This window comes from Phyllopteryx taeniolatus, chromosome 10 (assembly GCF_024500385.1).
Source record: "Phyllopteryx taeniolatus isolate TA_2022b chromosome 10, UOR_Ptae_1.2, whole genome shotgun sequence".
NCBI classification, from domain to species: Eukaryota; Metazoa; Chordata; class Actinopteri; order Syngnathiformes; family Syngnathidae; genus Phyllopteryx; species Phyllopteryx taeniolatus.
The window spans coordinates 7,497,991-7,511,461 of record NC_084511.1 but is presented as its reverse complement, the minus strand read 5'-3'; the positions used below and the strand labels follow the sequence as shown (position 1 = coordinate 7,511,461).

At 39.7% G+C, this 13,471-nt stretch overlaps 2 long non-coding RNA genes across 2 annotated transcripts in view; one reads left to right on the top strand and one right to left on the bottom strand.

Moving 5' to 3' along the window:
* Positions 1-6,719, bottom strand: part of LOC133484300 (uncharacterized) — a 130,198-nt gene extending 123,479 nt beyond the window's left edge. The window contains exons 1-2 of the long non-coding RNA XR_009790361.1: positions 6,349-6,719; positions 4,890-5,032 (exon numbers count right to left, since the gene is read on the bottom strand). This is a non-coding gene — a long non-coding RNA (uncharacterized LOC133484300). The remainder of the gene's footprint in view (positions 1-4,889; positions 5,033-6,348) is intronic.
* A 154-nt stretch (positions 6,720-6,873) lies between these two features.
* Positions 6,874-9,627, top strand: LOC133484302 (uncharacterized). The gene is made up of 3 exons (XR_009790363.1): positions 6,874-7,110; positions 7,188-7,504; positions 9,423-9,627. It is a non-coding gene; the product is annotated as an uncharacterized LOC133484302 (long non-coding RNA).
* The last annotated feature ends 3,844 nt before the right edge of the window (positions 9,628-13,471 follow it).

The following is a 13,471-nucleotide window of genomic DNA, read 5'->3' as shown; positions in this document are numbered from 1 at the left end:
ACTCTCCAATCCTCAAAAGAGGGTTCTGGCCACTAGCGGCCCAGTGCTTTTAGCTCAACGGTCAGCACACTGGACTCGCAATAGAGGATACGGTGAAAGTGTGGGATCAAAAAATAAAAAAGATTATACAAAAATATAAAATTCACCAAATTTGGACAAAGGAGGTTTCGCCCCAACACCAGCAATATGATCCGATTAGTCGACTCATCGCAAAAAGAATCGGGGATTAGTCGACTAACAAAATAATTGTTTGTCGCAGCCCTAGTCAAAACATAATTGTACCGGTCTGGTAGATCAGCAGTTCTAACTCAATAATGATTTGTTTTATACCATTAAAAATCCATATAGTTGTTGCTTCTTTGTTACTTCAAACATCTCAGACATGAATATCCTCCTTACGATATTTGAACAAGTAGGATTCTCTAAAGTGACATTTGACATGACCTACCTTGGCCTTCCTGTGACAAAATTTAATTCAAATCTAATACGCCACTTGCAGTGAAATGGAATATCCATCCATCCATCTATTTTCAATACTGCTTATGCGTAAAGGCGGAATGCACGGGATTTGTCCCCAGTCAGTCGCAAGGCACAGAGACAGAGACAGACAAACATTCACACTCACATTCACACTGTCACTGAGTGGCAACTGAACCCATGCTGTCGACGTCAAGCGACTGTACCACGCACGACCTGTGAGTGAAATAGATCAGTAAAACAATAGGGACTGCAAAATAAATAGATCACATTGAAATTGATAGGATGCTTGATTTTACTTCGATAAATTGTTATGTTAAAAGTAGAGAAGCTTCTACACACACAGCCGTGTGGGAACTAGTGTCAATCTGTACACCTGCTCCTCTTCACGTATGCACCCGCATCGTCCAGGTTTGATCATATCTACACACAGGAGCACACACACACACACACACAAAATGTTCTGACATTACATAATCACATCAGGCCTGAACTTTGACAAACTTTATTCTTTTTTTTTTTTACACAGCTCTGATTGTCACCAGTGCGTCTGCTTCTTTTTCCAAGGCGAGGCCTCAATTTATTTCCTCAACACGTGCACAAACAGGACTGAGTGTGCCAGAACACAGCACAATTTTCTTACGTTCACCACTTCTGTACTTGACGCCCCTTATTCCATTAGAGCTTTTTTTTTTTTTTTTTTCCTCACTCGCCCAAACATGATGAGCACTTGCAGTTGACTCTCATGTAATAAAGAACCAAACAAAACATAACCCTTGCATGGGCTTGCTGTTCTACACCACTCAAAGCCTGCAAAGACAACAATAAACTGTTGCATTTGAGGATGACATGAACATTCTTCATTTTAAGACTCGTGTCTGAAATCTACAGCCTAAAATTGGATCAATGTCAATAAATGTCCCTGTCTTGGAAACCTACATTTGCCCCACTGTTTACAAGCAGGACTGAGCCATGTTTTCTTTCTTCTGGCTCCAGATGACTGAGCTTTTGGCTGATAACTACTTAGCAGCAGTTGAGGGGCGGATGTGTAAGACGGGAACAAAATGTCCTAGACGCAGAGTTGAAACTAGGTCAGGAGGTTTTAAAGACAAAGCATGTGGTTCCTCCTAGTGTCCGTTTTGTGTAGTGCTTGATAAAATATCATATTAAGGTGAATTGTGTTATGTAATGAAAAGACTTTGTTGCATGGTGGTTGCTGTGCTGCAAATTGGTTTCATCATGGGATCTGATTGGAGCGGTTATATTCTGTATTTACACAATATTTATTGTATATCGAAAGACTCATGGAAGAAATGTCCATGTGTTAACAATTTTACCAAAACGAAAAGGTAAATTTATTTGGATATTATCAACATCTTGCACGATATACACTAATTGTACGCAACATTTTTCACCAATACAATCAAAGGATATCCAATAAATAAGTAAAAAAGACTGTATTCAATATTTTGCCTTAACAAAGATGGTACTTTTCAATTTTTGATTGACACTGTATGTGAATTATTGTAGAATTTAGTAGTTATAGTTTGCAAAAGTAAAGAACTGCACTTCATTGTACAAGAAGGTGTTTCTAATATTTTTGAATAATGTTTCCTTCACTATTTTGAGCCAAGGCTTATATTTTACATGAGAAAAAGAACACCACCAAACATAATTGTCACGAAGTGGATAAACAGATTTATTCTGTACATTTTGCCAACTAGTGGAAGGGCTTTTAATTGTTCTGCCTGACACACTATACATTACTGGCATTGATAGATGGACAAAGATATATTTTTTGTATTAAATAAATAATTTCTGTACCAATTAAATGAAACTGAATAATTTCATTTAGCACACCTCTCTAATGGCACATTTGTGTGCCCGGCCTACTGGTGGGAATTACTTACTGATCAACCAAAATATTACCAACACCTGTTATGATAATGCATTATTTCATCAATCCCCAATAATACACATCTACAGACATAAAAAAAATATTATGTTGCAGGAACTGGGAGTTCTTTAACTTGTGGCTAATGCTAAAATAGACTTTTTTTTCAACACCCAAACCTATAAAATAATTCATGGTGTTATGCTTCCACTGAGAACATGTTAATCCTTGTCTGTTATTACATAATAATTACCTTGTTATCACAATTAAGATTAAATAAATCACAGAAAGTGCTTCAACTTTATCATTTTGCCCTGAATCAATTTTTTTATGAATCAATTGCCATTTCAATCATTTTTTTCTTCAGCATTATTTTAAAAGAAAATTACTGTCTGTCATCAATTTTACCCAAAGTTGTATTTTTTAAATCTGATGAGCATTTATTTGAGTCCTTGGAAAGAATTTACATATGCCATTAGCCCCTCTCCTTCTTTCTTTTTCCAAAAACCTGTCATTTGAACAGGGGTGTTTGTTGACATTTTATATCCACTGTAGCCTTTTCTTTATTTGTAAAGTGTCCTTGGGTGTCATGAAAGACGCTACATAAATCAAATGTATTTATTATTATCATTATTATTATTAATATTATTATTATTATTATACAAACATACATACATAAGTTCAATATACAGTATACTACTGTTTTTACCTTAATTGTACTACTAATTATTATGATGGATGCCCTTTTTTGGGCTCGAGCAGCTGCCCTCAAAAATATCTGTGCATGTGCCTGAGTGTTAGATCAAATAGTCGATGTCAATGTATCAGTTTATATCTCTTTTTAGATAGCCTATAGAATGTATTGTTTGGTTATTTGCCTTTTGGTTGACGAGCGAGCGAGAGAGAGAGAGAGAGAGAGAGAGAATGTGTGTGTGTGTGTGTGTGTGTGCGCACGCGTTGTTTGAGCGGTAAAATGTGTCCCCACCTCACCTCCACCTGGTGTTTGTAGCCCATTTTGTGGGGTGCTGATTCGAAGAATCACAGCATCACGAAACCTCTGAACCTAAAATCGCCCCTGATGTGAACTCTCGGTAATTGATTTCTGCATAAATTAGTCACAAACTGTGATCTGCTCTATCTCACTCACAACAGTAGACAAACAGGTTTACTAATACCACACAAACAGTGATATGTTCCCATGTTTGTACTGAATAAAACATAAACATAAAAGTGCATAAAAGTAGACTATATGAAACTTTGGATTTAATAACTGGTTGAAGCCCCTTTGGCAACGACAACTTGGCAGCCAAACATTTCCTGTTGTTCCAGATCAGACGTGCACAACAGTCAAGATGAATGTGGGACCATTCCGCTTTACAAAAATGTTTCAGTTCCGCAAGATCGCTGGGATGTCTGGAATGGTTCACAGGACGGCCATACTTGAGAGAAGCAACAGTGCTGAACTTTCTTCATTTAGAGACATGTTTACATGGGATTTCTTATACATTTACTATTTGTAATGTTTGAAACAAATTGTTGGCAGCTTTTTTCTGATATTAAGATTGGAAAAGCTTTTCTTTATAATATAACGACTTTATTCTATTTACAACTTTTTCTTGGAAATTTACTTTGTAAGAAATAACCCTAGGTTTGGTTTCATTACAACTAAAATACACTTTTTTTTTTTTTTTTTTTTTTGGTCTCATAACAATCTTTTGATAACTGTGGACTAACAGAAGCCCTAAATTGTAACAATAATTTTCTGGCAAAATTCGAGCCTGTTCTGCATTATTGTCCTGAGCAGCCAAATTCAAATCATCAGTGGTCTCTCATCTATTTTCATGATCCTGCAGCAAGGTTGTCTGCAAAAGCTGGAGGAGGAGAAAGAGACAGTGAAGGAACGTATTGCACACATTCACAGGGAAACAAGATTAAACTGTCCTTGCATGCCCCCTTCATCCCCGCTCTTTGTGTAGCCGGGACAAAACACAAAGCAAGCTTTGGAGAAGGTTTATCTCGGGGAGTAATTAAGGAATAAAACTTTTTTCCATCCTCTGATTGTTCCTATCACTATCTTTCTTGTGTTTCCTCCCCTCCATCAACTTTGCTCCCTCCCTTTGTTGGCATGGTGCTCCGCTCTAATCTGGTGTGCCATTCCCCTCCTTATTTGGCAACTAATTTCAGGAATTATTATCTCACTACTCACTGTGTGATAAAGGCATGTCTGTGATGATTCTGCTTGTATCTGGGTGTGCAGTGCGTGCGCCTTGATAAATTCTCTCAACTATATATAACATACAGTCTACACTATGTACGATCTCTTTGCAACAGTACCATGTGAGACTTTCTTTTCCCAGCAGTAACTCTGAGCATCATTCAAGCAGGTTCAGTGTAACATACAAGGGGAAACGCTACAAACAGAGGGAAAAAGTCGAATGCGACTTCACCTGTGATTCCTAAGAAGCAAGTTCATTTCCCCCTATACATTCATGCCTCCATGAGAATAAAAGTGACAAACCTGAACGGCAAAAGGGGCGGCATGACGGCCATCTGGTTAGCATATCTGCCTTACAGTTCTGAGGTTCTGTGTTTGAACCTCGGCTCCGGCCTTCCAGTGTGGTAGTTCTCTATGCCATGTTCTCCTTTCTCTTGGTACTCCAGCTTCCTCCCACATTCCCCCCCAAAAAAATGAATGTTAGATTCATAGACGACTATAAATAGTACTTTGGTGTGAATGGGCGTGTGAATGGTTGCTTGTCTATCATAAGCAGCAAAAGAAGTGTAGAAAATGGACGCAAGGATAATGCTCCACCTCAGTTTAACAGTAATTATTCTTAACGCCACATGATGGCAGTAGAGAGCATATTTTGGAGCCATCCAGTCACCAGAGCATCCTCACTCATCACTAACTTGGTTACAAATGTGAGCATACCTAAAATGAAATCATCTGACTGCTATTATGAAAACAACAGATCTGACAAAATTGTTTATAAAGCACGGCATAGGGCAGTTTTGATTAGAAGAGGGGGAAAAATAATTTCCTAATTATGAAGTGCAGGAATGTGAAGAAGAAGAAAAAGGATATAATTTTTTTGTCACAAACACAACACTGCTCTACTTTTGTTGGGTGGCACTTCATTATCCTGCCTCACATAAAAGACATCCATGAGACATGTGGGAGGATTATGTCAGAGCCCTTTTAAGAAGCAGTCTGGCTGTCATACACAGCATGGAATTCTTATTGAAATAAATGTCTGTTTTATGCCTTATTTGCTACGGAATTAATTGTATTAATGCATTATCCATTTAAATATTTCTTTTTTCTTTTTGCAACCACACATTCAGATAAGCATCATTTGACGTGAGCTTTGTGGAATTTCAACACAATTGCACAGATCAAATTCCAAGTACAGTGAAATCTTGGGTTATGAACTTAATTTGTTTCGTGACCCCGTTTGGAAACCAAAATGTTCTTAAACCAAGGTAATGTTTCCCTTTGAAATGAATAGAAATAAAATGAATCTGTTTCAGTCCTAGGTTATCAGGATGTGGTTAAAAATAAATAAAACACATTATTATAAAGAAACAAAACACTAAATAAATATGATAACAATTTATTGCTCATTAACTAAGGAGGGGAAAGGGAAGGAGGATGAAAGCTACTCATTGAAGAAGAGCCGCTTCCATAATAACACAGGAAAAGTCTGATTCAGGTGTTTTTTTTTCTGTTTATTTTCTAATTCTTTGGTTGATTTTGGCACAACACACCAATCCAGGAAAAAAAAACTTATTTTCATAAACTGCAACAACAACTGGGGAAACATTGTCATTTACAAGTTTAGTTGCTCTGTTGGCTATTTTGCTGCACATTTCTATTGATAATTTTTTTTTATTGCCTCGCTCATGCTGTCACCAGCATGTTCTCTTTTTTGTCAGTCTAACAGGGCCAAAAAAATCAACAAAGATACAGTGCCTACCTTTGTTGTATTGCGTGACGCACAGTCAATGACGGTTGCACAACGCTCAGATCCTTCTGTTCATCTATGAAAAGTGCTTCAGCAGGTCCCTTTTTTATAATCTTGGGTGCCATTCTGACTGTTTAGCCCTTTGTTTCGTTTTTTAGAAAAAGTTCCTCACAACGATAGCACACCTCCTTCAGCGAACATGAACCGTTTGTTGCTTTAATTAGAGAAACTATAATTGAATAAATACCATACACAGGATCTCGTTTGATGTGCGTCCCGCGTCTGAGACGCACTAAAATGAGCAGGGACCCATAAAGCATGCTGAATCTGCCTCCACCGACGCACTGCATTGCTAAATCACATATCTGTGTGTGTTGCTGAAGTGCTTCAGCGAATCACTATCCACTAAAAGTACGAGTCCTGTCTAGCAAGTGGCCAATCAGAGGCAGAGGAGGGCGTGTTATCATTCCATAAATACTACGTAGACTTTTTTCTGGACTCGACAAATTGTTATTGTTGTGGTTGCAGCTGGCGCGCCGCCCACAAAAGCAGCGAGTCGCTGCCGGAACGGCGTTGCCTCAGTCGATGCACAGAACTGGGGCACTTTAGGGAAAGTTAACTATTTATTCATGGGTTAAAGTATTGCCGTAGTGCCGGAAATCCCGCGTATGATATTTCTGGTAACACGTCCCCCCCCCAAAAAAAATGCTCATGTGACGTGCGCGAGCGTTCTACATAGAGGTGTACGTGCACTGTAAAAACATCAACCATCTGGTTTGTAATAGTATGGTAATCTTTTATTTCACTTTCACTGCGACTGAGGAAGATTTACTTCACTTTTTCCTCCGAAGGAGGCGGCGGCGCCGCTCACTGCGGACAGGCTTACCGAGTTTCACATGCGGGGAGTGGAGCAGTCAAGAGCTTCGCAATCGAGAAGTCTGCAGGCTGCCGGTTGTCTGTCTATTCCTGGGCAGTCCACAGTGGCCAGTCAGGTAGCCGCTCTGTGCCAAAATGAAGCATATAACCCCGAGGAATGTTTGAAGTGTAGTGCAGCTAGCGGGCTAGCTAGCTGGCTATCTGCCATCTTAAAGCACAACCAAGTGATCCACCATGCCGTCACAGTTTGTGGGCTGGATGTCGCTGGCTAAGCACAGTGTCGCCGTCCAAGGTAAACCCAGTCAAACCGGGCCTTTCACATCCAGATGAACTCAAGTATTGTACTTCAGTTCAGTTTTGACAAACAAAGGGTGTGTACTGTATGTCATTTAGGCCCAATTTGTCCTGCTTATTAAATCTGTTACAATTATCTGACATTTTAAGTTACTGTACATAACCGTTTTTATATTCTCCCCTTATCCAGTAAATAATATTTACCACCCAAGATTTTCAATATTAATGTTGTTATCAACTAAAAAGTGTCAATTTGGGAAAATTCTTCTATTTCCTGAGATCAATAAAGTCCTTAAAATCCTTTTGTGTAAAAGTATATATAACCAAGTCATTTTTTCATCCGCTGGTTATAACTGGTGTTTTTGTTGCATTTACAGCACTTCAATGTTTTGAAAGGCCTATGAACATACCTATAACAATACAAACACAGTTTAACACAATATATTGAGAGAGAGCAAGAGCAGTGGATAACACAACTGCCAAGAACTGTAAATATGGGTTAAAATATGCAATATAGTTTGCACTTCTCAGCGGGAACTTCCCACTGGGATCACTTATCACGTAAAAGTGCATATATGTGAAATGCCATTATGAAACAAATACAAAGGTTTTGAACAAACATAACCTCTAAAAACAGTTGTTGTTAAGGGTTGTTAAACTGAAATATGTAAAATTATCTGAGACTTCACTGTTGTGTCAAGATACCAAACAAAAAAGGGTAAATTGTAACTTTTATTTTTCGGAAGTTAAGCGCTTTTTTAGAACACATATCATTTTCTATTTTTATTTACTTGCTCTGCGGGATGGTGGGCGACTAGTTAGCACATTTGCCTCACAGTTCTGAGGACCGTGGTTCAAATCCCAGCCCCACCTGTGTGGAGTTTGCATGTTGTCCCCGTGCCTGCGTGGGTTTTCTCTGGGTACTTCGGTTTCCTCCCACATCCCAAAAACATGCATGCTAGGTTGATTGAAGACTCTAAATTTCCCGTAGTTGTGATGTGAGTGTGAAAGATTGTTTGTTTATATCTACCCAACGATTGGCTGGTGACCAGTTCAGGGTGTACGCCGCCTCTTCCCCAAAGATAGCTGGAATAAACTCCAGCACGCCCGCGACCCTAGTGAGGAGAAGTGGTATAGAAAATGGAAGGATGAATGGATTTACTTGCTCTTATTGTGAAATGCAGCCTTATTTTTATTTAAGTAATAGACTTACATAGTCTCCAGTGTAAAATGTTCTATCCATACATACTGTAAATTGATTTTTTTTTTATGAAAATAAAATGATTTCCTGACTTCCTTTACCACATCAATCACAAATGCTGTCAGATTTGTGATTGAATGATTGAGGAGGTGGAGGCGGAACCTCCGCGTAAAACGGATTTCCGCCTTACGCCGTGGAGCAGATACTGTAATGACTGCAGTTTTCACCTTACATACAAGCGTTATGCACAGTCAATGTTCGTCATGCAGCGCAAGTAGAAGCACAACATACAACCTTCCGTTTGTCCATACCAAGGCCGTTCGCAAACCAAAAATAATACGTTACTAGAGGTAATTTGTCTATAAAGATTTTCTACGTAACCTGAATTGTTATTAATTAATTAATTGTTCCACTGTATTATTTTTTACTGAACAAAAACACAGCCTGATTGTTAAGGAAGAAGCGGACGGCCACAAAGAGAAGAAAAGGGAGAGAATGAAGGCGAGAGTGGGGATGTTGTGAGAGGCTGTAATATAATACAATAATCGATCGCCCCATTCTTGGACTGAATTCGCGCATTTCGCTCTCCACGCTTTGCTTTTTAGCCACAGGATCATATGAAATTGTGTGTGTGTGTGTATGCATTTATATATATATATAAATATATAGTGACTCACATATGAACTTTAAATGAAATCCCATTCCTAATCCATAGGGTTCGATATGACGTCGATCCACCCATTTTATTTCCTCCCTGATGGAGTCCACATTTCAACACTGCTTCGGCAAGCTTGGAGGGCATTATTGTGGTCATCATGGAGCCGTGGCCTCTTTTCCTGGGATACTTTGCCTGCTGCTTTGGTCGATGTGAAGCGCATCATTGGCATCTGTGGTAAATATAAAGTCCCAATGAAAATAAACCGTCAATAAAGTGCCCACTCTATCAATAGTGGATAACTGAGGACTTTTTTCTTTTTGTTGTATTTATTTATTTTTTTTGTTAATTGTTGATTGATTGTTGATTGTTGAATTGTTGATGGTTGCTCCACAACCGTCGCATGCATCATCCATTATCGCCCCGGCAATGGTCACGCCAACATAAGCTTCAGAATTTCTCGACCCCTCAACAGTATCCACGACGGTACCATATTCTCCATCACCTGTGTCAACAGCCTTTTCTCTGGAAATATTTAAAAGTACAACTTATTAATATTACCAAAAAAACAAACAAACAAAAAAAACAAATCAGATAAAAAGACCCACCATCTTGGTCTTGAAACTAGGCATATGGTGAGTGCTATCAAAACCTTTCTGCCCATGTAAGCGGCATGGACTTCTTGAGGAGCCAGTAGAATTCAGGATGGACTTTTATGTTATGCCCAAGGAATTTGGCCTGCTGGTCCATCTCAATGTCCGTCATTTTCAGCACAGTCAACGATTTAGATGCATGCTTAGGCAGCCTGGCAGATGTAAGTCAAGTCATGTCAACTTTATTTATATAGCCCTTAATCACAAAAGAGTCGCAACGTGCTTTCGAGGTCCACAGTTGGCAATGACTGACAACATCCCCTAATCTAAAACCTCCCAATTGGGCAAGGAAAAATTATAAACCCCATTTGGGTGAAAACCTTGAAACCTTCAGAAGGGACTGCAGATGGGGGGGATCCCCCTCCCAGGATGACCAGGCTACAAAGTATGTCGAGTGGGCAACGTTTATTACATTGTATGGTGCTGTACAATCTTAATTAAGATGGCGTAGGAGTCGATTTAGAGAGATGAAGCACCGCAGGTCGACGCCTTTGGGAAAGGGGTTCTGCCTCAGGACCTGGCCCGGTCGGTCGCGGCAGAATCCTCCATAGCAACGACTCTGGGGAAGTGGTCCACCTCAGATTTTGTCCCAGCTGGTCGGCGCAGAATCCATACAACAACAGCGTCAGATTCGGTCGTCATCACGTAGCCCTCTCTCCAAGCAGGAGAAGAGGGGAGAAGAGATAGGACAAGCACCAGTGAAACAGGCCTAGGTGTACTTAATACTAAATGCCAAAGAGTAAAAATAAGTCTTAAGTCGGGATTTAAATATTTCTACTGAGGTAACAGCACTAATAACCGTAGGTAAAGCATTCCAGAGTACTATAGCCAGAACAAAACAGAAAATGCTCAAGATCCTGCGGACTTCTTTCTCCCTCTCTGAGTCACCGAAAGATCAGCGTTTTGCAAGCATAGGTTTCGGGACGGAACATACGCTACAACAAAGTCAGTGAGATAAGTGGGTAGTAATCTGTGGAACATTTTTTGAGTAAGTAACAGAACCTTAAAATCACATTTCAAGTGGACCGGGAGCCAAGGCGATTTGGCCAGTATCGGGCTAATATGATAAAACTTTCTCATCCTCGTCAGAAGTGACATGGGAGACTTTGCATGGCCCCTGAGGTAGTCTGAACTCTGAGTTTGTTTAATGGCTCTTGGTCTTGCAAAAAGGTATTGGCGGTCTTCAACAACACCACATGAATTTCTCTGCTGAGTTGTAATGCACACTTCGTTTTGGGTGTCAGTTGAATTGGGATGGGATAGCCACAATTCCCCTTGATGATAATCCTTGAGAATTGCCTGCACAGCTTTTTCTCCACTTCCTAGAGTTCCTGGCCCACATCTGTGTGGGGATCAGCAGTGTCTGTTGCTAAAAATGCAGATACAGTAAAGGCATGGCTGCATCTCTGCCCTCCCGTTGCCGGCTGAAGAAAAATATCTTTGCCAGCTCCATTCCAGCTTTGGTAGAAGGGCTTTGAACAAGGGATTTGTAGTGTTCAAAAACAGCAATTGATATCAATATTGGTGAAATTAGGATTTTGTATTTACCAAAAACGTCCATCCAGCTGTCCCACAAGGAGTGTTGATTGAGGGTCCGTAGACCATCGATGGCTCTGGTCAAGCTGCCATCTGAAGCAGTATTGTTTGTTCTCCAAACATACAGCAAACACCTCCCTCTCTTGCGAGGAGCATGTCGACAGCTATGCGGTTTTTGAACGTCCTTGAACTGCTCATGTACAGCTTCCAACCCACTCTGAGTCCAATTTCCTAATCTCTGTACATTGAAGTGGATATAGTTTATCCCATCAACATTTTTATTAATCGTACACCAACAGCATATAAGTATTCAAATTCTCCTGCAACTTGGTCAGCTAATTTGTATTGATTAGGAACCCCACGAGGAACACCTATGGCGTCGATGTATGTTTTATGTTGGATAATTTTGCCTCTGCCAGGATAAACCTCATTTTTGTCTATGTTCTAGATTGGACAAAAACATTGGTGCCCTTTCCATTAAATCTTGAACAGGCATAGGGTATACTGATACATGCGATATCAAAGTGATAATAGCGCACAATCCAGATATATCTTTCAGTAATCTATCAAACAGTCTATCATCTCCGCACCACCACCAGATGTCGCTCCGTGATACTGGCATAAACTGTGGTCCGACTTTTAAGGTTACTTTACACTGTGTGTCGTTCAGTGGTCCTAATTTTTTGCCTTTACAAAGGCCTGGGACCCATGCAAACAACACAATCTTTTCTCGCTACATTTGCTGCTTGTTCCATCAATAGTAACCATATTGTTATTTTGTCCTGAAACTCCTGTGACAACAAGGAACCAATCATCAGTAGTTATGTTGTTAACCATTAAAATTTGTCCACCTTTCTTTGAAGTTTTCAATGGCATTTCTGGTTTAACACGGTTCCTATAGCACAATGCTACTTGGAAGTGGGGATCTTTTCCGCCAGAATAGGCCCACAAGCTCACCATCAAACACACTGGGTGACTTGATTTGTATTTCAATATTGAACTATGGGCCGTTTTGCTTATGTTAAACTTCTTTCTATGTTCTTTTGCTATTTTTTGTGACCAACTGGACCAATCATAACCTGTTTCACCAATGAGGTGTTCCCATCTAAAGCCTATAGTTGCATACCAGTCATATCCAAATCCCCAATTCTGCCCATTCTCTTGAGCATCATTGGTGAGAGCCGCATATGGAATTATGATTAAAGCAGTTTGATTTTGGGGGCACAAAATATTAAACCGTTTTGCCGCGTTTGGAGGCCATGCCCACAGTTCTGGTCATCAGCTGTACTCCTTTTGATACGAGTTAATGATTCAAAATGTTTTTATTATTGGGTTTGTCATATTGGTCCAGTTGGTAGGTGATTTTCTATCTAAAAAATGGGTTTTATCATTGAGGGTGGGACGTCCCATGTACCACAAAAACAAAACCAACACCATAGTAGCCAAAGTTGCTACGTAACAACTTATCGAATCTCATAACCAACGTGGGTGTGCCTTTCTGCTGAGTTCTCACTAAAAGGGTTGGTGTCTTTTTTCTTCACTGACCAGCAAGCGTTTTCAGAATCTACACATCTGCTCCCGCTCCGTTATCAGACTTTTGCTCACCTTCCCTATTTGAGTACCCAGCTGAAATGACTCTTTTACAGTGTGTTAAATGAACCCACTTGTTTCTTTCTGCTATTTTTTTAGGGCTGTAAAGTGTCAATCTATCTGTGCCACCATCCCTCCGGTTGAGACATGTGACACAGCATGGCTCAATATAGCAGCCCATTCGAATAGTTTTTTTTTTTTTTTCTTTCTCTGTGCTAATGTAAATTTCATTTTGTAGTTTTGCACTTTGTTTTTCCCAATAATTGCGTTCTTGTTGTGGAATACTCATATTGGCTATCAGTATAGATTGTACCATCTTTATTTATCATT